Source organism: Delphinapterus leucas, chromosome 17, assembly GCF_059928025.1.
Source record: "Delphinapterus leucas isolate spDelLeu-1000000601 "Yukka" chromosome 17, BTC_Dleu_Yukka2, whole genome shotgun sequence".
Classification (NCBI taxonomy): domain Eukaryota; kingdom Metazoa; phylum Chordata; class Mammalia; order Artiodactyla; family Monodontidae; genus Delphinapterus; species Delphinapterus leucas.
The window spans coordinates 53,454,706-53,479,881 of record NC_143145.1 but is presented as its reverse complement, the minus strand read 5'-3'; positions in this window follow the sequence as shown (position 1 = coordinate 53,479,881).

Genomic DNA, 25,176 nt, shown 5'->3' with positions numbered 1-25,176 from the left:
GCTATTATTGCACTGCTTCTAACCTCTAAAGGCTATCTATTGTAAAGAGATTAAATTTTCAACTACTTAGCCAGGCTCACAGAGACCATGTGCTCTGGTCACTTACTACATCTTTCCCTGACCTTCATGGGGTTCGAGGCACAGTTGTCTTTTTCAGTCCGTCAGATGCAACAATCTCTACTTCTTGCTCTCCCAGCTTTAGATTGGCTAATCCTTCTACCCAGACCAATTTCCCTCTGATCATTAAGGTCTCGGTTCAAACGCCACCACTACTATCTTGACCAAAGAGACCTGCCTCCTCAGTGCCTCTCCATCCCATTGTCCAGTCATATTTCTGTCACTGTACAAAATTTATGTACATGTTTACTCTCTCTTCCTCCACCAGTGGACATTTGCTTAAGAGCAAGGATTTTGGGCTTCCAGCAGACACTGGCACCTAGAAGGTGTGTAGGAAATGTGTGTCTAATAAATGAATAAATATGTGAATGAAAAAAAACTGTAAAACACTAACACAAGAATATTCTCCTTTGAAAAGAATAATGAAAAATAATTTCATTCAATAAGAGTCATTCTTAGTTACTGATACATGATTTAGTAGTTCCCATTCAATTTAAAATGTTCCATTTTTTTTCTGATACTTCACAAGTCATTAATTAACTGTTGCTCACTTTTAAGGCCAATCTGTGAGACATTATTTAACTTGTCTACTCTAAAGTTCCAGCATTAACTCAGGCGGGGCTTCACCAAGTACTGATCATGTGACCTTGGCCTCTGATTGCCTCAGTTTTCTCATTTGTAACATGGGTATAATAATAGGCTTATTTCATACGCCTATGAGGAGGAAAACTTCATATGTGTGTGTGTGTGTGTGTGTGTGTGTCTATATATATGTATTTAAACAGTGTCTTAGAATAGTGTCTGGCCCATGATAAGCATTATCGAAGTACTGACTGCTGCTACTAGTACTGTTATTATGAGAGCTAACTGTTGAGAATAATCCTTCATATAGTGGTTTATTCCACTGAAGATAAAGGACACTCATAGAATATTAGAAATCAGATTAAACACAGAAAGCCAGTAAAATATACCAGGACAGAAGTTGATGCGAGTGTAAAAGCATAGAAGAAAAAAAAGGGTTTTTGTTTTCCTTTTTCTTTTTTAAAGAAGGAAAGAGCCTAGAAATAGGACAAAAGCTATTCATTGGCTATACTGACATGGAGATCGCTGGTGACCTTCATAAGTAAAATTTCAGGACAGTGGGCAGAGAGATTATGGTGAGAGAAGTCAGATGGAGGTAAATTATAGAGTAAATGGGATGTGAGGAAATGGAAACAATATATGAAGATAACAATTTTGAAAAGTTCAAACATGAATTGGCTGAAGAAGATATGCAGGGATTAGGGGAGGAGGGAGGCTTTCATGTTGCACGTATAGTTTTTAACATTTTAAGTTGGAGTTACTAGTCTAGAATGAGGTTGAATTTTGGCAAGAATCATTCATAAGGATTAGATGGGTTGTAGAAAATGCAGTGCTGTGAAATACTTGAGAAGATGAGAGAAAATGAAATGCTATCTGTAGTGCACGTGGCCTTTTAACTTTAACTCCTGTAGTGAAAGGGAATACAAAGATCAATGCAAATGCTAATGAATTAACGGATTTGGCAGTGGACTATTTACTGACTTCTGTGTTCTTAATGAGTTATGAACCACCTCACCAGCTCTGAGTGAAGGAAGTAGAGAGGATGGAGGAAAATTTGAGGAGGGTGGGTAAAGCTTCTAAGAAAATTGTCCTTAAGGAGAATTAGAAAGAACTTGCTATAAGTCAGAGCAATATTTCCAGTCTTGAAAATCCATTTGAAGTTGGTGATTATTAATTTATTGGAATATCAATTTGCCCTGCCACATGATTTTTCTCCAGCTACCTGGATATAAGTTACACAGAGGCAGAAAAGAGTGAGAGATAACAATCGAGGGAAAATACAATTAGTATTTTTTTCACCTTTTTCCACTTCCCCGCTCCAACTCTGGGGAGGCTTCATGGACATGGCTGCCCTCCCAGCCTCCAGCACCACTCTGTTATCAAAGAACTCAAAGAAATGGAACATAGGTTTCCAACTTATTAATTTAGCAAAATCAAAAATTATATATATAATGTCTTCTGTTGGCAAAGATTTTTGCAATATAATTTGGTTCCATCTTTTGACAAGTAATTCGGCAATGTCTAGCAAGATAAAAATGTTAATAGCTTTTTACACATTAATTCTAATTCTGGAAGCTTATGCCAATAAATAATTTATAATCCAGAAAATTATTATATAACGATGCTCATTGTCATATCATTTGTAATAACAAAAAATTGGAAACACCTTTAATTGTTAACAGTAGGAAAACACTTTAGGAAATTATATCCACTTAGTAGAAAATTACACAGTTACTATATTATAATTACAAGATGATGGAGCAAAATAGAATAATGCTTAATAAAGAAAGAATGAAGAAAGCTGACCTAAAATTGTGTCTTCCTTATGACAGTAATTAGGTAAACATATCAATATTTATTAAAACTTAAAACCAAAATAAGGTTTTAAAAGCTCTGTACCAGTAATGGGGATGTAATGTTTGTTTCAAAATATTTTTTAACATAACTCTTATAATTTTGTTTTTTCTACTCCTCTTCTTAAGAATTTCTGATTATTACCTCATTTTTCATTTCATAGTTTCAAATAAAGTCAGCAGTTTTATCATCAGAGAAGATTAGATTTATTTGACGGTTCATAATTCCAAGTTATTTGGTATAAAAAGACCATATACACTTGTAGGTGCTTTCAAAGTAAAATTTCGAGATTTTTTTTTTTTTTGCTTAGTCTTTCCTAGTATGGAGATTAAGCAAACTACCTAAAATTGCTAGCCATTCTTTTTGCATTTTTCTCATTTTATTGATTTATCTTACCCTTCACAGGAATGATAACAAATGAGTCTGCAGTTGTATCTGCCAATTTCTTAAATCCTCTATTATCCACATTATGAAATCATACTAATATGAATGCTTCCAGTATTTTCAGAGCTCTTTTGTTATTATACTTTAGCATTCTGTATGAAGTACCTTATGTAAGTGTAAAATTTAGACTCAACTTCTGGAAGCTTTTGATTTCTTAGTTCAAAAGTGAGAGATCCTTAGTTCAACCATATGATTGACAATTACTTGTATAGTAAGAAGCTCCTAAATTATTGCTTTATGGATACCTGGCAGTTTTCTTGCCATTTCTCAGAAGTTCTCTATTAAACACATTCTCTCTCTCTCTCTCTCTCTCTCCCACCCCCCCCCACACACATATACGCACATGCACACACACACACACACACACACACACACACACACACATTGTGATTAAAAGCACAGACTTTGGCATCATGAAGTCTAAGGTTCAATTTCCAATCCTGTAGCATCTGGGCCACTTCACTTTAGGCAAGTAACCTAATGTCTCTGAACCTTGTTATTTTCATCTGTAAAATAGAGATTACAATTATATCAGACAATCCTCAAAACTTCCGTAATGATTTTAGAGTTTCAGAGTCAGGTACAAGCAGGCACTCAGTAAATGGCTAGTGCTTTTATTACTTTATTATTATTTAGGTCTTGGTTTTCCTTGAGTCTGTGAGTCCCCATAATGAAATGTAATTTCCAGTAGATGGAGTAACACCTGTTTTCACCAAAAATTTTAACTGAGTTCATTACTTTCTGTGCAACCCAGATTAGTTTTCTGCCTTTTCTTCTGTGCCGCATGTAGGTGTTCAATAGATTTATTTAATAAATGTATCGATGCATGAACACGTAGATGAATTTTTAAATGCTTCTTTTTGAGAAGGTAGAACAAATGTGACACAGTAGAACAGATAAGACAATAGTCCATGGAGAAAATGTCAAAGTCATGTATGTGCCCAGGGCCAGCCTAAGAAGAACTGCTTTTTTTTTTTTTTTTAAGGAAAAATGTGTTGAATAGCTTATTTTAATTATTTTTAAAAGTTAAGTACAGGGACTTCCCTGGCAGTCCAGTGGTTAAGACCTCGCCTTCCAATGCAGGGGGTGTGGGTTCAATCCCCAGTCGGGGAGCTATGGTCCCACATGCCTCGCAGCCAAAAAACCAAAACATAAAACAGAAGCACTATTGTAACAAATTCAATAAAGACTTTAAAAAGTGGTCCACATCAAAAAAAAAAAGTTAAGTACAAAAATTTGCTGATGATTTACATATTTAGGACTAATAAAATAATGTGAGATGAGCTGTACTAAAACAGAATGTTGAGCTACATTCACATTAAGTGACATTATATAGTCTAAATTTATGGAAAACTTCTGAGATGGCTGAAAAAAAGTAAGATGGTGAGTGACCTTTGAGCAGAAAAAGACAGAAGGAGAAATGGCCTTTTCTACATTCTATTGTGCCTCTAAGTAAAATGCTTGGTAATCTAGCTACAAAGCTATATGTCATTTGGCTTTAGGCACCTACTGTGATTTACCTTGTGAAGATCAGATTTTGCCATGGAGAGGATTTGTAAAAGTATCGCACATTCCAGTACCGTCGGCAACCACAGCTACCAAAAACTCCAGTTTAAATTGATGAACCTAATACCAGATGATAGTATCATTTCCTTGTGGGTGTTCTGGGGAAAGGTGGGTAGGAAATGTATAAAAGTGAATACTTTACTGACTGAAATAACAATTCATCATTTTGAAAACATAAAATACATTAAAGTTGTTATAGCATCATGCATTAATATTTCACTGTACTTTAGACATTGCCTACAATCAATGTTTTCTGCCCTTTGAAACAGAATCATGCTTGTGGTATGCATTAATCATATAAAAGATTAAACACTGAAAAGAAATTCAGCCTTTAAAAACAAGTTGCTTTGATTTATTCAGTGGGTTCTTCCAAAAAGTTAATACCAAGAATTACTGCTTGTTGAATTGGAGTTACAAATTCTTTCAGAGTTACTTAGTATTTTCTTTAATATCAGTATCAAGGAAGGTAAAGCAAATTTACATATTTATTAGGAAATACAGGCACATAATCATAAAACAAGAAAACACAACGTTTTTATAGACTTTATAATTTAGAAGTGTTTTAATTTTACAGAAAAATTGAGAAGATAGTATAAAGTGTTTCCATATACACTATACCCATTTCCCTCTATGATGATTACTTATATTAGTATGTTACATTGTTACAATCAATGAACAAATATTGATACATTATTGTTTACTATAGTCCATACATTAGTCCAGTTCCTTAGTTTTTACCTAATGTCCTCTTCCTATTCCAGGATTTCATCCAAAACATCACATTACATTTAGTTGCCATGTTTCCTTAGGCTCCTCTTGGGTTTGATAGCTTCTCAGATTTTCCTTGCATGACCTTGACAATTTTGAGTAGTTAGGTTTTTGTAGAATGCCCACTACTAGAATTTGTTTGATGCATTTTTCATGATAATATTGGGATTATGTGTTTAGGGGAGGAAGACCACAAGAGTAGAAGGGTTATTTTGTCAGATCAAATCAAGTGTACAAAGTATCAATATGCATTATGAATGCTGAGGTCGACCTTGATCACCAGGCTGAGGTAGTGTTTTTCAGGTTTCTCCATTGTGAAATTACTGTTTTCCCTTTTCCATATTGTACTTTTTGGAAGGAAGTCAATATGCTCAGCCCACAACTAAGGAATAGAGAGTTATGCTTAAGATGGAGTACTACATAAACTATTTGGAATTCTTTTGCACTGGAGATTTATCTATTCTCCTGCATTTATTTATGTATCCAATTATTTATTTATATCAGAAGAACTCATGGATTTTTACTTTATACTTTGGGTTATAATCTAATTCTATGTTAGTTACTTTGTTCCTCAAATTGCTCTAGTCCTGACCCTTGTGAACTCTTTTCAGTTCAGTGGCTTGTGTGCCACTCTGAGGTATCCCCATTCTATATATTTTTTTGGAACTTCCTAACTTTCTGACACTATAAGATGGTCTTGTATATAAATCTTGTATATTTACTGCCCCAGTCCTAGAATCAGCTATTTCTTCAAGGATAACTAGGTGTTTTTAGTGGAGAACAGTGTTAGACAGCAGGATCTGGGTGTGGGGTGTGCTAATTGCTGCCCGGATGTCATTGCTTCTAGGTCTTCTCAGCTGACAGAGCAAAGAGATAATATGCGTGTACATTACCCATGTATATGCACATATCTATAAGTATCTCTCTACATAACCATGTGTATTAAGGCAATACGAAGCAATATTAAGCTAAACATGAATGTATATTGATGTTTCCAACTTTAATCTGTTACCACATAGATCATCTTAGCCTCATCTCTTGCTTATCTTTAAATTTCAACTCCAGAAAAACACTTGACTTTTAGAAGTATGAAAATCAAATTGTAGCTACTTTGGGAAGCCACATCATCTAGCAGAATAATTCTTAAAGGGCAAGGTGTATATCATCAAATTTTAATTTACAGTCAGCAGTACTTTGTAACATCAATAGGCCTCCAGACCTTTGCTTCCAAGAAGATGAAGTAGCCCATTTCTCCCAGATTCTTCCACTTAAAACTAAAACCCTGAACATAGCAACAAACAAACATAGGAAGACACTGAAAGGTAGAAATGAGAAGGCAGACTTAACTAGCGACTTTGGGACTTGAGGAATAACATGGTGATGAGTCCCCTGTGTTTCCTGTTGCTTCCCATACATCCTGGTGAGGGTATTACAGGAACCCCCCATCAATAACCACCAACAGAACAACAGACAAAAAGCTTCAAAAAAAAAAAAAAAAGAACCCTGTTCCCCCTAGCCAAGGTATGAGGAAAGGGGTTGCCAAAGACAGAAAACCCTTTGGGCAATAATATACACACTGCTCGAGCCAAGTGCCAATGGAATATTGCACCCATCCCCTATGTCCTGTGGTTTCAGTTGGGCCAAGCTAGGATTTGATCTTCCACACCACCCCGCTCCTGCCCTCCAGAAGAGGCAGCGCTCTGATTCCCCACCAGGGCTGTTTCAGTGTGATGCAGTGGTGAGCTGAGCCTCCACCCCTTTGCATTAGCAAAGAGACTTTCAAAGGTGGTGCCTGACAGGCTAGTTAACACTGGGCTGCCCTCACACAGTCGTGGGGTCCAGTGGTGGGACCTAGCCTCCGTCTCTCCCTGACATCAATAAGAATAGGATGTTACAGGTTGGAGGGAGTAGGCACCCCACTAACCCCCAACACATGGTGTCAGTGAGACCCAATGGGGTGCTGAATCCCCATAACCGTCCTGAGGCAGTAAGACAGAATGAGATGGCACAAGCAGGGCTAGTTGGCAGTTCTCTTCCTCTTACCCTGGTGTCAGTGGGGCCAGCAGGTAGCTGACCCTCTACCCACACCCGGCATCAACAAGAAGGAATGAAGTGGGAGGAAGGACAGCAAACACTTCACTTCTCCCCTCCCCTGGTGTCAGTAAATCTACTGGGGAGATGAACTTCCACTCCTACTAAAAGGCAACACAATGATATTAATGTTCCCACTTTTGGGGGGAAGGTGTCAGAAGGGCCAATAGGATAGCTGAACTTCTACTTGATCTGTCTGCAGTGAGACAATGTAAGTGCCCACTTTTGCTGGGGTATTGACAGTAGGGCCCAATGGAAATCTGTACGTAACCCCCCAGTCCTCATACTACACCTCCAATAGGATGACTTCCTTCTAAAAAGTAATAATAAAATTAAATGGGATACAGAGTCATATAATAACTCACAATGTTTAGAATACAATTGAAAAATACTCATGGCACCAAGAACCAGGAAATCACAGAATAAATGAGAAAAGACAATAAACCTACACCAGCACTGAGATAAAACATCTATTGAAATTATCAGACAAGGATTTTAAACAAGCTGTCACATAAATGCTTCAATTAGCAATTATGTGTTCCTTGACAGAAATGGGAAAAATAGAAAATGTAAAGAATGAACTAGAAGTTATAAGAATAAAAACAAATGAGAACAGTAGAACTGAAAAATACAAGAATCAAAAAACTTTGCTCAAGAGTAGAGTGGAGATTGCAAAGCATAGAATCATGAACTTAGAAGAGATCAATACAATGTCCCAAATGCACAGAGAAAAATAGACTGAGGGGTAGAGATGGGAGAAAGAACAGGATCTCAAGAACCTGTAAACAGTAACAAAAGCACTAACATTCATATCATCAAAGTTCCAGAATGAAAGAAGAGAGCAAGTAGGACTGACAAAGTATTCAAAGAAATAATGACTAAAAAGGTCCCAATTTTTTAGAAGACATAGCACAAATTCAAGAATCTGAGCAAATCCAAAGAGGAAAAACACAAAGGTATCCTTGCCAAGACGCGTCATAATTAAACTTCTGAAAAGTAGAGACAAAAAAAAAATCTCGAAAGTGGACAGGCAGAAACAATGCATCACTTATTGAGAAACACCAATTCCAATGACAGCATATTTCTTGTCTAAAACTATGGAGTCAGAAGCATTGACATAACATTTTTCAAGTACTAAAAGAAAAGAACTCTCAGCCACAAATTCACACTTTTTATATCCACTTCCTTGTTTGACTTATATTAATGGACTACTAACTCATCTTTCTATATCCGGGCCTGCCATCACCCTTCTCCAAAAATCTAGTCACAGTATTTCCAGAGTGATCTTCCTGAAAAAGAAGCAAATTTTTCTTATAAAAATACCTGATTGTGTTATGAAACTTTTCTCTCTTCTAAGTTACCAGGTAAAATCCTTCAATGGATTCCCATCTTTCTTGGAGTAAAATCTCACATCCAAACTCTCTTTGTCCTTTTGGGCCGCTGTAAGATTATACTGCAGGTTGGGTGGCTCATAAACAACAGGAATTTTTTTCTCACGGTTCTGGAGGCTGCAAGTTCAAGAATAGGGTGCCAGTATGGTCAGATGAGGGCCCTCTTCTGAGTCACAGACTTCTCATTGTATCCTCACATGGCAGAAGAGCTTAGGGAGCTCTGTGGGGTCTCTTTTATAAGATCACTAATACCATAATCACTTCCCAAAGGCCCCACCTACTAATACTATCAGCTACGGAAATTAAGATTTCAACGTATGAATCTGGAGGGGAACACAAAGACTAGACCATAGCACTTACCATACAAACATGGACCATGCATGATCTGGCCTCTACCGCCCTCTCCATCGTCTTGTTTTCTTTTTTTTTTTTGCGGTACGCGGGCCTCTCACTGTTGTGGCCTCTCCCGTTGCGGAGCACAGGCTCCGGACGCGCAGGCTCAGTGTCCATGGCTCACGGGGCCTAGCCGCTCCGCGGCATGTGGGATCTTCCCGGACCGGGACACGAACTCGTGTCCCCTGCATCGGCAGGCGAACTCTCAACCACTGCGCCACCAGGTAAGCCCCAGTGAGCATTTCTTACACTGATTATGAATGCAACTCCTTTCTGGACTGATCCTTAACCATTCATTTTCTGGCAACCATGAATTTATCTTCTCTTTTCCTCAAAAATTCACCCTTCCTTCATGTTACATATCCATTTCAATTGCCTTCTACAAGTAACCCTACTGATATCGCCCATATACTACTGTCCACAGCATGAATTAAGGTCTTACCGTGTCTTCCTATAGCACTCTGTAATATCTTTTACGGTAACTATGGATTTTCTTATTTGAGTGTCACAATACATTGAATTCTAGGTGGCATGATAATGATTTTAGTAACAGTAACACTGGTGCCTATTTTAACCCATGACATACTTTAGGTGTTCAATAAATGTTTGTTGAATGAGTGAATGAATGAATGAATGGTCAATTTGAAATCATAATCATGTTACTTTTCAAAAATCTGTTACAAGATACCCACAGTTTTCCAGAAGATTAGGGATTTAGGACCTTAAACTTGATTTAACAGAGGAAAATTTTACTCATACATCATGCTTAAATACCTCAAAGTAAAACCATAAACCCAGGAATTTAAGGTTATCCATTTGGACTTTCAAGCCAATAATTAATATCTCCTGCCCCGACTGTATTAGATGGTTTCAATGCTCCACTCATCTCTCCCCAGCACTCATCATTCCAGTATATGCTGATAGAATCATGCTGCCACCTGCAATTATCCACCTTAGGGCAGGCCAGAAGTATACAGGAGTTAATGTATCTGGGTGTAGCTTTCAACCACGGACAGAGGGGGCTGGAAGGTAAGTACTTCAAGTTTCTCACCGATTCTTGGGATAACTCTGAGACATGTTCTGTAGAGTTTCACAGAACTCCCCTGAAGTACTGGCAGCAGTTCCCTGCAGGAGTAATTTATTCGGTAACGCACCTCTGTTGGCTTCGTTCCATGCCTCCATTCTCAATTCCCACTCCACTTCTGAGTTTTCTGGAAGCACCTCCCAGATGAACAGTTTGCATTCAAATTATTGCCTCAAGTTCTGCTTCTAGGGGAATTCAATTGATAGCCTCCTAACAATCCAGTGCTCCTTACAGAGCCGTCACTGGTTCAAGTACCAAGGCACGGCACATTACGTATCACTCCTCCTAAATCCTAATATTTTTAAACAGATAGGAAAGAGCATGACCTTGAAGAGAAAAAGAGTTTATATGAGGATGGCCAATGGATAAAGGGAAGGAGAGACAGTGCCATTTGTTTTCCATTAATGATAGTGTGAAATTTATGGGCAGATGGTCTAACAGGTGTGACTATAATTTGAGAAGCCTGCTCCCTTGGTTACAGAAGACTGCTATTGTTATTATTATGGAAACACAACCTCATGACTTTATTGTTTCACTTGATGTAACCTTCTCCTTTACACTTAAATCTTTCTACATCACTGAATTGCAGCCAATAGATTTATTTTCTCCCTATGGCTCCATTACAAAAAAAGACACACATGTGTGCACACACACACATGCATACACACACACACACACACACACACACACACACACAGAGTTTTGTGTATGCCAGTGCTAGAAAAGACAAGCTCATGGTGCATGTATGCAATGGATATTGTACATTACAGGTCTCTGTGAAATAGTCTTCTGCAGGTTCCTATGTTTATTTTATGAATAATTAACTTTAGTAAAGTTAATTTCCTGAAGATCTTGATGAAGACTGAAGAAAGGAAGTAAATTGTAAAGAAAAAGACTTCGAAACTTGCCCTTTTTGCCCTCTCTTTGTGTCTTAATGAACAAAGGATAACTGGGCCTTTTCTGAAGTCTTTGCTTGAGTTGAAGACACAAAATGCAACCTGTACTCTTATCATAATATGTTCAGTTTATGAGTACACAAACTTATAAACCGTGAATTTCCCTAAAGTTATTATACCATTTAGAAGATGTTTGCTTGGACATTTACTTAAAACCAAACGATTGAGGTCTATATGTCCAAATAATTTCCTTCTCTCTTGCTGTCTCCATTTCAGTTTCCTGAGTTTCTGGGAAGGCCTGGTTTCCCCAAAGGGACGATTTCTGGTAGAAGTCTGAAGGTCTGACCCAAGAAAAAAATTCCAGTATAGCCAATGAATTGAGGACAAGAAGGTTTCCAATCAGGTAGGAACATTTAATCTCATACATTACGATCACCTTAAGTAAGGTGTGCTGATAGCTGGATATGATTTAACTGCTTGGAAAAAGATGCACATCTATTATATAACCTACCCCACAAGGGTAGGTTCTCAATTCCCTTAGAGGTTGTGGTGTTTCTCAGAGAGTGCCTTGGGGGAAAATGAATACAATAACAGTATGATGCTTTTTTTTTAATTTTTAGCTCATTTTTACCAAGTACACTTGGTGATCTTGGTGTCTGTGGTTTAATCCCAGGACGTTAGACACGTGGAACAGCACATTAACCGTTTTTAGTATTTTCTCCCAAGACAAATCATTTTTATAGGTTGTCTCCATGGTCTTCTAGTTGCTTATCAAAATTAAGCATCAAGTCTTCTAAGTGAGCAATAGCCCCAATCAGTGTGAGGAAATCAGCTTGGTTCTTATTGGGGCACAGCTTCTTGGTCTTGGCACAAAGTGGGTTCACATAGGGAGTTAGAAGGAGGAGAATGGGGCATGCGAAAGGGGAGTTCTGTGTTCTCATTTACCTATGCATGTTGAAACTCCACTAACAGCTTTATTTTCATTAGCAATTTGTGATAAAAACTTAGGGTAAAGGGAATAATGAAGCTGTCCCATTATATGTCAGGACAAAAGATAGTAGTGACATCAAAATCAGGGCCCATCCATCTCATTTGCAGTTATATACTGAGTGGTTAGCATAGCATTTGACCCCTCGTCAGTATTCAATAAGAAGATGCGTGTTGAATGACTTAGGGATGAATTAATGAATGAAAAAAGTTAATATGGTAGAAAATGTGTTTTATCCTTGTATTTTCGTGTGTTGACTTCTGTATTTCAAGACCCAGCACTGTAACTGACACATAGAATATAAGCAAAAAAATTTGTTGAAAGAATGAATGAGTCCCCACAATTCTAAGAATAATTTTAAGACCAACACAGACCCCATATCTGCCAAGGTCTATGACAGAAGTATCCAGAGGTGAAAGCCTGGATCTCAGCTAGTGGTAGAGCTGACAGAATTTATCTAGTTTTAATAATTTACAGCTCATCCCATTACATTTAGGCATAGTACCTACATGAGCCATACAATTAAATGTTGACTGAAAAACAATGCACAACCTAGAAGTTGGGAATTATGTTTTATGTGGAGGACATACTGAGGACTTAAGTCAGGAGACAGCCTCTCAGATAGCTCTGAGGGACTGTTCTGAAGAGGTAAGGGAGGGCACAGGGTATTTAGGGGTTCTTGCAAAAAAAACACAGGTAGTTGGAACATCAAAAGATTACTGTTAATTAAAGAAACTAGACATCTTAAGTTAATAAATTTAGCACTTTTCTAAATATGGTGAGATGCAAGAATCTGGTCTCATGGAAATCATTCCCTTGATATGCACTTTAATTATCTAGGGCCAGTATCCTGTTTTCTCCATCCTGAATCCCCTCAGGGTGCGGCTTTGGGTGTGGCTTCAGTGGCTGATGTCTTGATGGCTATAATATCCTTTGTTACTGATAAGGCTGGCTACATTCTTTGTCCACATAAATGACTTGAATATGGATAGTAAATCTGTGGATTTGCAAAACGTAATTCTTGGAGCATTTTTATAAGGACAAAGTTAAGGGCAATTTCAGAATCACTAGTGACTAAAATTGCTATTTATACTTTTCCACTGGTAGGTAGTAATCTGCTGTTGCTGTCTTCAGTATTCCCAAGGGATAACAAAAGCCATTTAATTCAAGAAAGAAATGTAAAATTTAGCACAATGCAGCTTCCACAAAACCAAACACACAAACACACACCCAACTCTGGCAGATATGAAGTAATAATGTAAAATAGAATCCTGGAACTAATTGCAAAACAAGAGCAAATGTACTCATATTGGATAATTTTATTCTTTTATTAATGTTTGATATATATATATGTATTTATTATTAAAATTCAAAGTTGCTATATGGAGAAATAGCTTTGTACCGATATTGTCTTTGTATGTGTTTATCAATAATGTATGAGATTGCCTCCTATGCTCCTTTTCCTTTATTCTCCTGCAGGCAGTAGATGTAGTTATCAGTTGTTTTTAAAATTTCTAGGCAGCCAAAGGACTAGTATCACTTAAATAAAGAAGGCAAATTGTCCCAAAGTAGAAACAATTTTCCTTCATTATGGAACATAAAGTCCTCATATGAAAGGGGAAGAATTTCATAGCTAAAAGCTTTCAACTACAGAAGATTTATGAGTAACTATGTATGTTGTTTCAAAGTGGACTCTATAATTAATGTCTAGGGGTTATCTTTGGCATATAATGATTTTGATTTTTTAAATATTATTAGATAATATAAAAAAGAATATATTTAATTGTATGTAAGTTATGAGAAATAATAAAAACTCCTGCAAACACACCACCAAAACTAAGAACTAGAATCAAAACTGCTGAGTCTTCTCTGTTCTCTACCCTGATGCCACCTTCCTGCTTTCACCAAAGAAATCACTCTGATCTTGGCTTTATGTTCAACATCCACATAATTTTTATCTGATTTTGCTTATTATTGAGAGTTATAAAATTGATATCATACTTTAGTCTTCTGTGCTTGGTATTTTTACTCAACATTATGCTTCTAAGATTCATCCACTTTGCTTTAACTAGTGTTCATTCATTTGTACTACTGTATAATATTTTATTGTATAAATACAAGAAAATGTGTTTATTATTCTATTAATGATATTTATGATATTTGGGTTGTTTTGGGCCTATTACGGACAGTACTTCCATGAACATTTATTTTAATGTTTCCTGGTACACATGTGCAAGATTTAACATAAGTAAAAGAGTAGACATACTAAGAGTAGAATTGCTGAGTTGTAGGGAATTCAAATAGTCAACTTTAAAAAATAATGTCAGAATGTTTTCCAAAGTTATGGAATCAATTTTCAGTCCTTTTGCTCTATAGCTTCACCAGTTAGAATGGCCAGTCTAGTCTTTTGTTCCTTGTTATTTGTCTGCTCAGGTTGTCCTAGCAAAATACGTCAGATTCAGTGGCTTAAAAAACAAGAGATTTATCTTCTCATAGTTGTGGAGGCTGGAAGTCCAGGATCAAGATGTTGGCAGTTTGGGGTCCTCCTGAGGCCTCTTTCCTTGACTTGCAGATGACCGCTGCTTTCTTGCTATGTCCTCACATGGCCTTTTCTCTGTGTGTATACATCCCTCGTATCTCTTCCTCTTCTTACAAGGACACCAGTCATATCAGTTAGGGCCCCACCATTATGATCTCATTTAACCATATTTATGTTTTCAAAGTCCCTGTCTCCAAACAGCCACATTGGGAGATGGGGCATCAACATACGAATTTTAGGGAACACAATTCAGTCCATAACAATTTTAATTTGTATTTCCCTAATTACCGATAGGTTGAGAATCCTTTCATTTGTTTAATAGTTGCCTATGTTTCCTATTCTGTGAAAGTCCAGAGAATATCTTTTGTCCATTTTTCTACTGGTTATCTTTTTCTTACTTATTTCTATTGTTCTTTAAATACAAGCAAATAATCCTTGGTCAGCTATATATGACACAAATAAGTTATTTCATGCCTTCTCACTTTTTTAATGTTGTCTTGTGATAAATAGCAGCTCTCAATTTTAATGAAATCAAATTTATCTTTTAGCTCAGTGTCTTTTTGTTCTACTTAAATGTCCTTCCCTAGTTTAATGCTACCCAGATATAGTATATTTTCTACTGAAAGTTCTAGTGTATCTTTGTTTTATATTCAAGCCATTAATGCACTTACAATCGACTTGTCTGTATTACCCAATTTCTTTGTTTTCTTATGAATAATTAAGTTTTCCAGCACCATTTTGGAATGAATGGATTTTTTAGGTGTGTCTGAGCTGCTCTTGACCACTCACATAAATTGCAGAATTGGCAATCCTGTAAAACCTCTATTAAGTATTTTTATTGTAATTGTATTGACTATATAAATTAAGTTGGGGAAAATTTACATCATTATGATGAGTCTTTTCTATCCATAAACAAGATGTATCTCTCCATTTATATAAGATTTCTTTAATATCTTTCAATAAGGTTTTATTTTCTCCATAAATGTCTTGCACATTTTTATTTAGATTTATTCCTAGGTAGTTTTTTTTTCCATTTTAAATAATTTTTAAGCTCTCTCTTTGTTCCTGGATTATAGAAATCCAATAGATTTTTGCATCTTGAGCTTATATCTAGCCATCTTGCTAATATTGTTTTTTAGTAAGAGGATTTTCTTAGCAAAGAGGAATAAATGTAAAATTAAATAAAAATGTTATGGGTCAGCTCTGGTCAGTAGAACTTTCCATGATAATGGAAATGTTCTTAGTGCTGTCAAAAACTATAGCCATTAGTCACATGTGTTTTTTATTTTTTTTATTTTTATTTTTTGCGGTACTCGGGCCTCTCACTGTTGTGGCCTCTCCCATTGCGGAGCACAGGCTCCAGACGCGCAGGCTCAGCGGCCACGGCTCACGGTCCCAGCCGCTCCGCGGCATGCGGGATCCTCCTGGACCAGGGCACGAACCCGTGTCTCCTGCATCGGCAGGTGGGCGCTCAACCACTGCGCCACCAGGGAAGCCCATAAATTTTTAAATGTAAGTTCAATAAAATTCAGTAAAATTCAAATTTCAGTTGCTAAGTCAATCTTGCCCACATTTCAAGTATTTAATAGCCGCTTGTGACTAATGGACACTATCCTGGACATTGTAGCTCTAGACTATTAGACTGTGAAGCCATGGCGTCCCGGGATTTTATCTTTGTCAATGGCATAGTGAGATCTTTCATGTGACAGTTATTCTGTTATTAAAAAGAGAAGTTACTTAACCTAGTCATCCCTAACTTTTTGAAATAATCCAACATAGCTTTCACTATGCATGAATTTCTTGAATCATATTTATGTTTCTAAACTATTTCTTGCGTCAAGTGTTCACTTTGTAGCAAGTTCATTGTTCTAAAATGGCACATACCAAAGTATCAAGAGGTTCCCTTTTTCCTGATAAGCTGTGATTGGATGAAGAAGTCCTTGTTACCCTGCCTATCTGATTTTTATTATAATCAGATGTTAATCTGTATCAGTCTCCATATTCAAAATTCACCTTCAAAATTATATGTTATTCACATGATGGTTGTCTTTATTTCATTTAGCTAGTATCATGACCTTATAAATGCAATTTTGGTCATTTTCTCCTAAAATCTCCTATTTATCCATGTGGAAATACATCTACTTCTTTGCCCTCTTATAAACTCTTCCTGTAATTTAATCCTCATGAGCTTTATTTCCCCTAATTTTAATTACTTAATATTTTGTAAAACATTTAAGAGATCACTGGTATGCTCTTTTTTCCAATCATCTATACATTTGAACAGTGTGTTGCAATAAGAAATAGTACTGGTAATCAGAAGACCAGAGTCCTAGTTTTACCCATAAAAATGAACCATATGTGCATTTAAATAAGGTTTATATAATGTTATATAAGGTTTATCCTGATTCTAAAATTGTTATGATTATTTAGAAAATTGTGTTTGAAACATGACATTATTCAAAACCAATAAAGGTTTGAAATCTATTAAAAATCTACAAACAATTCAAGTATTTCACCTTCTTCCCTGATTTGATATTAAACTGTAATCCTTCATCTTTCACTTACAGCATGCTGTAGCTGCTGTTGACACAAAGACAAAATATAATGTCTAAATATTTTGTACTTGTTTTTTAAATGAATACTTTTGTTTAAAATTGTCTTTTACATAAATTCTTGATTCCCTTTTCACAACTTTTCCATTCCCCATGCTACTGCAATCAATCACTCATGATAGAAAATTATTCTCTTTTCTGTTTGCTAAAGCTCTTTTTAAAATACCAAGTTTCAAATTCTCATCAATTGAAGAAACTTTGGAAAATGAACTTCATAATTTCCAGGATGAATATTTTGTTTCACTGGCTACCAGGACACCATCCTCTCCTAGATTTCTCCCCTCCTCACTCACCATTCCTTGGCAGTCTACCTTGGTGATGCCTCCCATCCCTCAACGTCTGTTAGAATGCCCTAAGACTCATTGCTGGCCCCCTTCACTCTCCATCTACCTTAACTACTCATGAGTTTTAATCTAGTCCCATTACTTTAATGGGAAGATGACTTATGACTCCCCAATTCATACTTCTAGCCCTAACCACTCACCTAACCTCCAGACTCCTAATTCCAATTTCCCACTAAACATCTCCAATCTATGCATAATAGACATTTCAAACTTAGCAAATAAAACTAAGTATTTTGTTTTGATCCATCCATTGCACTCCAGTTTTTCCTGGCTCCATAACTCATCCAGTTGCTCAGGCCAAAAATGTTAGATTCATGCTTAAACTCTCACTTTCCCACAATTCCTATGTCCAGTCCATCAGAAATTCTTGCCAGCTCTAACTTGAAAATACATTCTGAATCCACCTACCTCTCACCTTACTCTTGCCATCTTTACTTACTCCAAGCCATCATTGCTTGCCTCATCTAATGCAATAGGCAGCCTCTTCCACAACCTCCTTGCTTCTTCCCCTCTTGCCCCAATCCTTATAGTCTATAACCAATACAATAGCCAGAATAATCTAAAAAAAAAAAACCCATAAATCATATCACATTATTTCGCAAAACCCGTTCCCATCACTTTAGAGTAAAAATTAAACTTTTTACCTGTCCTACATGCTTTATTCAATATTTCTTCTGCCCTACTCTCCAAACTCATTTACTACTACCATTCTCTCACACACACATCCAGATTTTCTTTCTGCAGTGGCTTTCCCAACATCAGGGCCTTTGCACTTGCTATTCCCTAAAATCTGGAAGATTTAAAAAATCTGTAAGATTCCTCCAAGCAAGATCTTAGAAGGTATTTACATTTCATTTTGTAGAGACATTTGATAGAAGACTTTTTTGCAAAAGATAGATACATTTTACTTTGGCGGCTGTTCACACATCTAGCAATTTCCAAGTTGGTTAAATAACAAATGTGAATTGATGAAGCTAAAATGAAAGAACTGCAGTTGGGGAGACCTATGTGTTTTAAACCGTGAACTTTGAGGAATTGTAGATGTGCAAACTACACCATGGTTTCAGTGTTAATGTGTGAGAATTAGCTAAGGTATTTTCCAAATACTCATTACTCTCTAAAGAGCTTCTGAGCAGGAAATCAGAACAGGGCCTGTGGACCTGAATTTTATCAAGTACCTCAGTTGATTCTGTTGCAAATGGTTTTCAGTCAGCCCTTTGAGAGACACCAAGCTGGGGTATTTGCCCAGATATGATTGCCAATGGTCATGCAAGTCACCAATGAGATACAATCGAGAATCGACAAATGACTGAAAAGAGTGACAAAAGAAGAAGAGGATCCAGTAAGGACCAGTAGAGACGCTATCCCAAGCACTCCTGGCTGGGAGTTTTACAAATGCATTCATATAAATGCACTGATAGTTAACAGCCATGGCACTGCATATTTTTCTAAGTTGCTGAGTATTAAAGTGTATGGCTGAGCATCATAAGTTGTGTTAAATTATATTTTGGTTGCTGTAAAATTAGGTGTACATTGTGTGTCATAGATGTAGGGATACAGATGTGTAAATATATGTCGTTGTTTCAGTTCTTCAGCTGATACTTCATAATGTCTTGGTAACTTCTAAATGAAGGACCTCTTCAAATATTGTTTAGAAAGAAAAGATACCTGTTCATCCCTGTCCACCTCCCTTTCTTCATCCCCTTCCTTGTCCCTTCACTTTTTTTTTGTTTTAAATCTTTATTGGAGTATAATTGCTTTACAGTGTTGTGATCCCTTCCCTTCTTGAACAAATTGGTCCATTAAGTGAGGTAAAATAACCCTTTGTCAGCATGGGGGAGGTGGGCATTCAAGGAACCACATGATTTGGCATTGGGTCTCAGAGTCTGAGAAAGGGGAGAGGATGTCTGCATAAGGGAGCCTGGAGTTGACTGCTGAAGTCTGATTCGTGTGAAAGGGCATCCACATGAGGAAGTGGCCTTGGCAACCACTCTGTACAGATAGTCATAACCCGTGCCAGGTGGAGAAAATGTGTGGGATGGGAAAGTGGCAGCTACAAGAATTTACTTAAATACAGGAAGATTGATCAGATAAGTAAGGAGATTAAGGATATGGTAATCAGTGTTATTTTAATATCTGTGGAGGGAGTTAAAATATGAAAAGGGCAAAAACTAGAATGAAAGGGTGTTGAAAGGGAATGGAGGATGTTAATGTGAACACATGATTTTCAATATAGAGACATTACAGAAACAAACATAGACAATATGTATGCATATGTTTCTGAATATGTGTTTATGAATATGTGTAAATGGTTATGAATATGTGTTTTCATATGTGTGTATATATATATGTACATAAATCCCCTAGCTCTGCCTATTGAGAGTACCTGGGACCACTACTTCCCAAGAGCAATGAATACACCTAGTGTCTGGATCTTGGTTTCTAAATACAGCTCTCCAACTGAAGGAACTAAAGCTCTTTGGAGAAATGGCTGATTCTAGAGCTGCTACAGGGAAAATATAAGATGACCCTAGAACATATTATTGTTTCAAGAAGTAAGGGATCAGCCATAAAAAGAAATGAAATTGAGTTATTTGTAGTGAGGTAGATGGACCTAGAGTCTGTCATACAGAGTGAAGTAAGTCAGAAAGAGAAAAACAAATACCATATGCTAACACATATATATGGAATCTAAAGAAAAAAAATAGTTTTGAAGAACCTAGGGGCAAGACAGGAATAAAGATGCAGATGTAGAGAATGGACTTGAGGACACGGGGAGGGGGAAGGGTAAGCTGGGACGGTGTGAGAGAGTGTCATGGACATATATACACTACCAGATATAAAACCGATAGCTAGTGGGAAGCAGCCGCATAACACAGGGAGATCAGCTCAGTGCTTTGTGACCACCTAGAGGGGTGGGGTAGGGAGGGTGGGAAGGAGGGAGACGCAAGAGGGAGGAGATATGGGAATGTATGTATATGTATAGCTGATTCACTTTGTTATAAAGCAGAAACTAACACACCATTGTAAAGCAATTATACTCCAATAAAGATGTTAAAAAAAAAAGAAGGGAGATATCAAAGAATAATTGGGAAATATCAAAGGATATAGAAGCCAAACTGAAGGGGTTTCCACTGGACAAATCTAGAACAATCTAAGCCTCAAAATAAATAATGGTAGAAACATAGTCAATTGAATAAAATAGGAGTCTATGAGTTCATACTGATTTAAATAATTAAACTGAATAAATTATGTTTGATGAGGAACAGGATATTTACATAATTACAAAGTGCCTTACCACAAAAATGATTAATAATGAAGGAGAAAAAAATAACTTTACAGTGGAGAAGACCGGGTGATACACCTTAATCAAATGAGTGAAATAATATTCCAGTAAGGTTACAAGTTAAAAGTTTGCCAAAATTGTTTGATAGGAAGCAGTGAGAGGACAGAGCTTCACCACTGTGTTATTCCTGCCAACTACACATATCCTGAATAATCATGAGACAAATACAAACAGCTAAATCCTACAAAGTAACTGATCCATATTCTTTAAAATTTTCTCGTTCATGAAATTCAAGAGAAGCCTGAGAAAATTTTCCAGATTAAAAAACTAAAGAGACAGGACAACTAAATGCAACATGTGACGCTGGGCTGATCCTCTTATTATGAAGGACGTGATTGGGATAATTGACAAAATTTGAAAGGGGTCTGAGGCTTAGTAACACTGTAGTAATGTGTCAGTGTTAATTTCCTGATTTTCATGATTATATTTGGATATATGTTTGTAGGAAATACTAGAGGATTTGGGGGAGATATTGCATTGTGTTGGCAACTACTCTCAAATGGTTTGGGAAATAAATTATTTTTATTGTCACTTCAACCTTTCTTTAATTTTCGAGATTGTTGAAAGAAGGCAAAGAAAGAGGAGAAGACCCCTGAGTCAGGTAATCCTCCTTTTCCTGGCAACTCCCCTAGTTAAAAGCTCAGTTTACAATGGTGGTCAGTTTTTCAGTCCATTTGTGCTAATTTCTGTTACTAACAACATAGCATCTTATTTTCTATCTGAGGTTTTTGGATTTTTCCTAATTATGCTTTTGCTTTTTATTCTATCAAATGTCTATGAATTTGATAAAGTCCTCGGTATTAAAAGAAAATCAGTAAGATTCATAAAAATAAAAATAAGTTCTTGGAGAAATTTATAAATTTCTACCTGCATTCAAAGTGGAGTAAGTTGGCAAGAAATTTATAAGGGGAAAATACTCTAAGGAGCACTCCCATTCGGAAACTCAAAATGGTTGCACGTGTTTATCCTGTAAGAGGTCTGTGATGAAACAGCAGGATGAAGGCTATATGTGCAAACTTAAATGCCATCTTTTAAATCACCTTTCATGTCAGGCCAGGTAAGAACTGGGCAATTCAATAAGTAAATTAGAACAATTCTTATTTTCAATAATTTCTTAGGTCAACAGAATAATGAAAAACTTATCTTTAACTCCAAGAAATCTGGACAGTTATTAAAGCAAATGTGTTGTCCTACTGGCCTACACCTGGTTATGAACAGCAGTACGACTTCAGAAAACCCTGGACACTGAGTGGACTTTCTAAATATAGCTTTTTCTTTCTATAAAGGTGTTTTACAAGAATGCTATCTTTTGTGAAAATGTGGCCTTTGTAAATGGTACACAGACACTAAGGTCTGTGACTTTTAGACCTAGAAAAGATTTGAAATATTTTCTTAGCCTGGGAATCCACATTTTAGAGGCATAGAAAGAGAAACCCAATGAAATTAATTATTTTACCCACCATCAAACGGCAAACAAGTAATAACGACAGCACTCAAGCCTCTGTCTTCTAACTCCATTGAATGCAGCATAAATAGATTGCAGTAACTGCTTATTTTCATTGTCCTCAACACTACATTTCTTCTGTGCCTTATCCCTCTTCTTTTAAGAGGAATGACAACATTATCTGCAAACTTTACCTATAACTAAATTTTTTTAATTTTGCTGTTTTGTAACTCATTTTTGAAAAATTCTGTTTCTACGTTGAAAATGTGTAAGGACATTTACCTTCTTTCTTGAAACACCTTTGCCTGCATTTATCACATTTTATTGTTGAACTGTTGTGTAGCAATAAGTACAAAAGCGTGTCTAGTAGAGGAGATAATGTCAGAGGCGACAAGGTGTGTGTATGGGGGGGGTGGGGTTAGAGTTGACATACCTTAAGGGAGATGAGGAGAGAGAGAAGAGAGTAGAAATTTTATTTATTTGAAAAAAATATGATTGCAAGTTAGACAATGTTTGGCTAAACTTAATACAGTATAGCTTTCCTTAACTTTAATTCTGGGTAAACTTCCACTGTTTACATTGCCACAGACTAGGGAATAAACAAAGCAAAAAGATTTTTGGTACCACCATTTTGTGTTAATTTCATAAAGATTTCTACAAGACTTTTTAAAAATAAATTGAAAAACGAAAGACTTGTCTTTAGCTTATTTTCCCTGCATGCTTGCACTTTAATAAGTTGATAAATGACATTTAAACTCAATAATTATGATTAATTCTGTCCCACAATTTTTACAAGCACTGGTGATTGTGTGCGCCTGCATGTGCGCACCTTTACAACCAGTAAAATAAAGTTCTTGATCAAAAAATTATTATCATTTAGACTATTGAATAAAATCAGATATGATAGAGGGGCCAGCTGTTGGTAGGTTTAAAAGTCACCCTAGGTGATTAATTCATGCAGCAGTGTTGCAGGTCTCTCTTTAGATGAAGCACTTAGAAGTATAACCAAGCATGGCTCTAATTTCATATCTGAGTTCATATTTAGAGTTCTTTGGCAAGTGCTTGCTCTATGTGTTTTTATAGTCTTTGGTTGTGCTCTAAAAATATCAAAATTATGAATTAACAGATATGCAAAAGTGAAATCCTAGAAGATAGGATAAACATGAAGTCCTGTAATTATCACTCAAACAGAACTGGGAATCAGACAAAGACATTCATAAGTCATAATGCTGAAATTAAAATCTTCTAGTTACAGTACAAAAGAATCCTGATTTGTACCACAAGGTAATGAATTCAGTACTTTTCATTTGTTAAATATTTGCTTATTACCCTGCACCGTGCATATAACACTGTTCCAAACTTTGGAGGGCAAACAGGAAAAACAGAAACTCTCTAGCCTCAAGTTGTTTATACTGCAGTCAGTGAAATTTCTCTACTTTGAGATCTTTTAATTCCTCAGTTCATTGTAACATCTTCTTCAGATGAATTGTGTTTTATTTGTTAAAACCAATGTTTAGCACTTTAAGTAGTTTCTTCAATGTTCCTGATAGTGAAATAGAGTCATAATGCTAATTACCAATACTAATTGTAGAATTGATAGGAGAAGTGCTCAAGATCGATAGGAACGTGATTTCGGTAATCTACAAAATGTCTTGAGGTTTCCCAGATAACAACTTGTCTCCCAGACAAAAATGCACTTATTATTTATATTCCAAGCTTATAATTTTTTTGTATCTTAATCATATAGAGATTTTACAACATCTTTTATTTTTTTATTACTTTTTTAAAATTTATTATTATTTTCTTTTGCAGTCCACGGGCCTGTCACTGTTGTGGCCTCTCCCGTTGCAGAGCACAGGCTCCGGACGCGCAGGCTCAGTGGCCATGGCTCACGGGCCCAGCCGCTCTGTGGCATGTGGGATCTTCCCGGACCAGGGCACGAAACCGTGTCCCCTGCATCGGCAGGCAGACTCTAAACCACTGCGCCACCAGGGAAGCCCTACAACATCTTTTAATTCACATTTTAAGATATTTTGTTCAGTGGATTATCTCATTTTGAAACTATTGATTTATATGTACATACTATGTAAATATTAGTATATATTTCTCAATGGCTAGGTTAGTGCTTTCTTAACTACTTAAGTTTGTTTAATTCATATGGTTGTTCTTCAGCATTTCTTTTACTCGCTGGAGCCTATCCTACTGACTTCAAAAAGCCTGAAAAAATCTGAAAATCCCATTTAAAGTAATTGTATGGAAAATCTTTAAAATAACATATAATAATGGTAGAGAAGAAGAGTATTTAACATTGTGCTGAAGATCATTCCATTAATAAAGAGATTAATCAATAATTCTAACATTCAGACATATAATAAAAATGAAAAACATTAATCATAATACTGAGCAGTGACATTTTCAATAAAGGGAGATATTAAATATCGTATAGGAAACTAGTATCTGCAGAGCAGATAAGTTGGCAGTGATTATACATATATTTAAAATATGTTGAAACAGTCATAGACAGTTTTTCTTTTTGGCTGAAAAGAGGCATATTGAAGTGTTTAAGCACTACTTCAACTGGAATAGATATTTAGACGCTCTACAGAAAACACATGATTGCAGAAGAGCAGATATTAGCAGGTGTGTGAATGTGTATGTCTTTAATTAATGCATTTTCACTCATTCAAAAAGGAGAAGACTGCCAAATTTACTTTAAA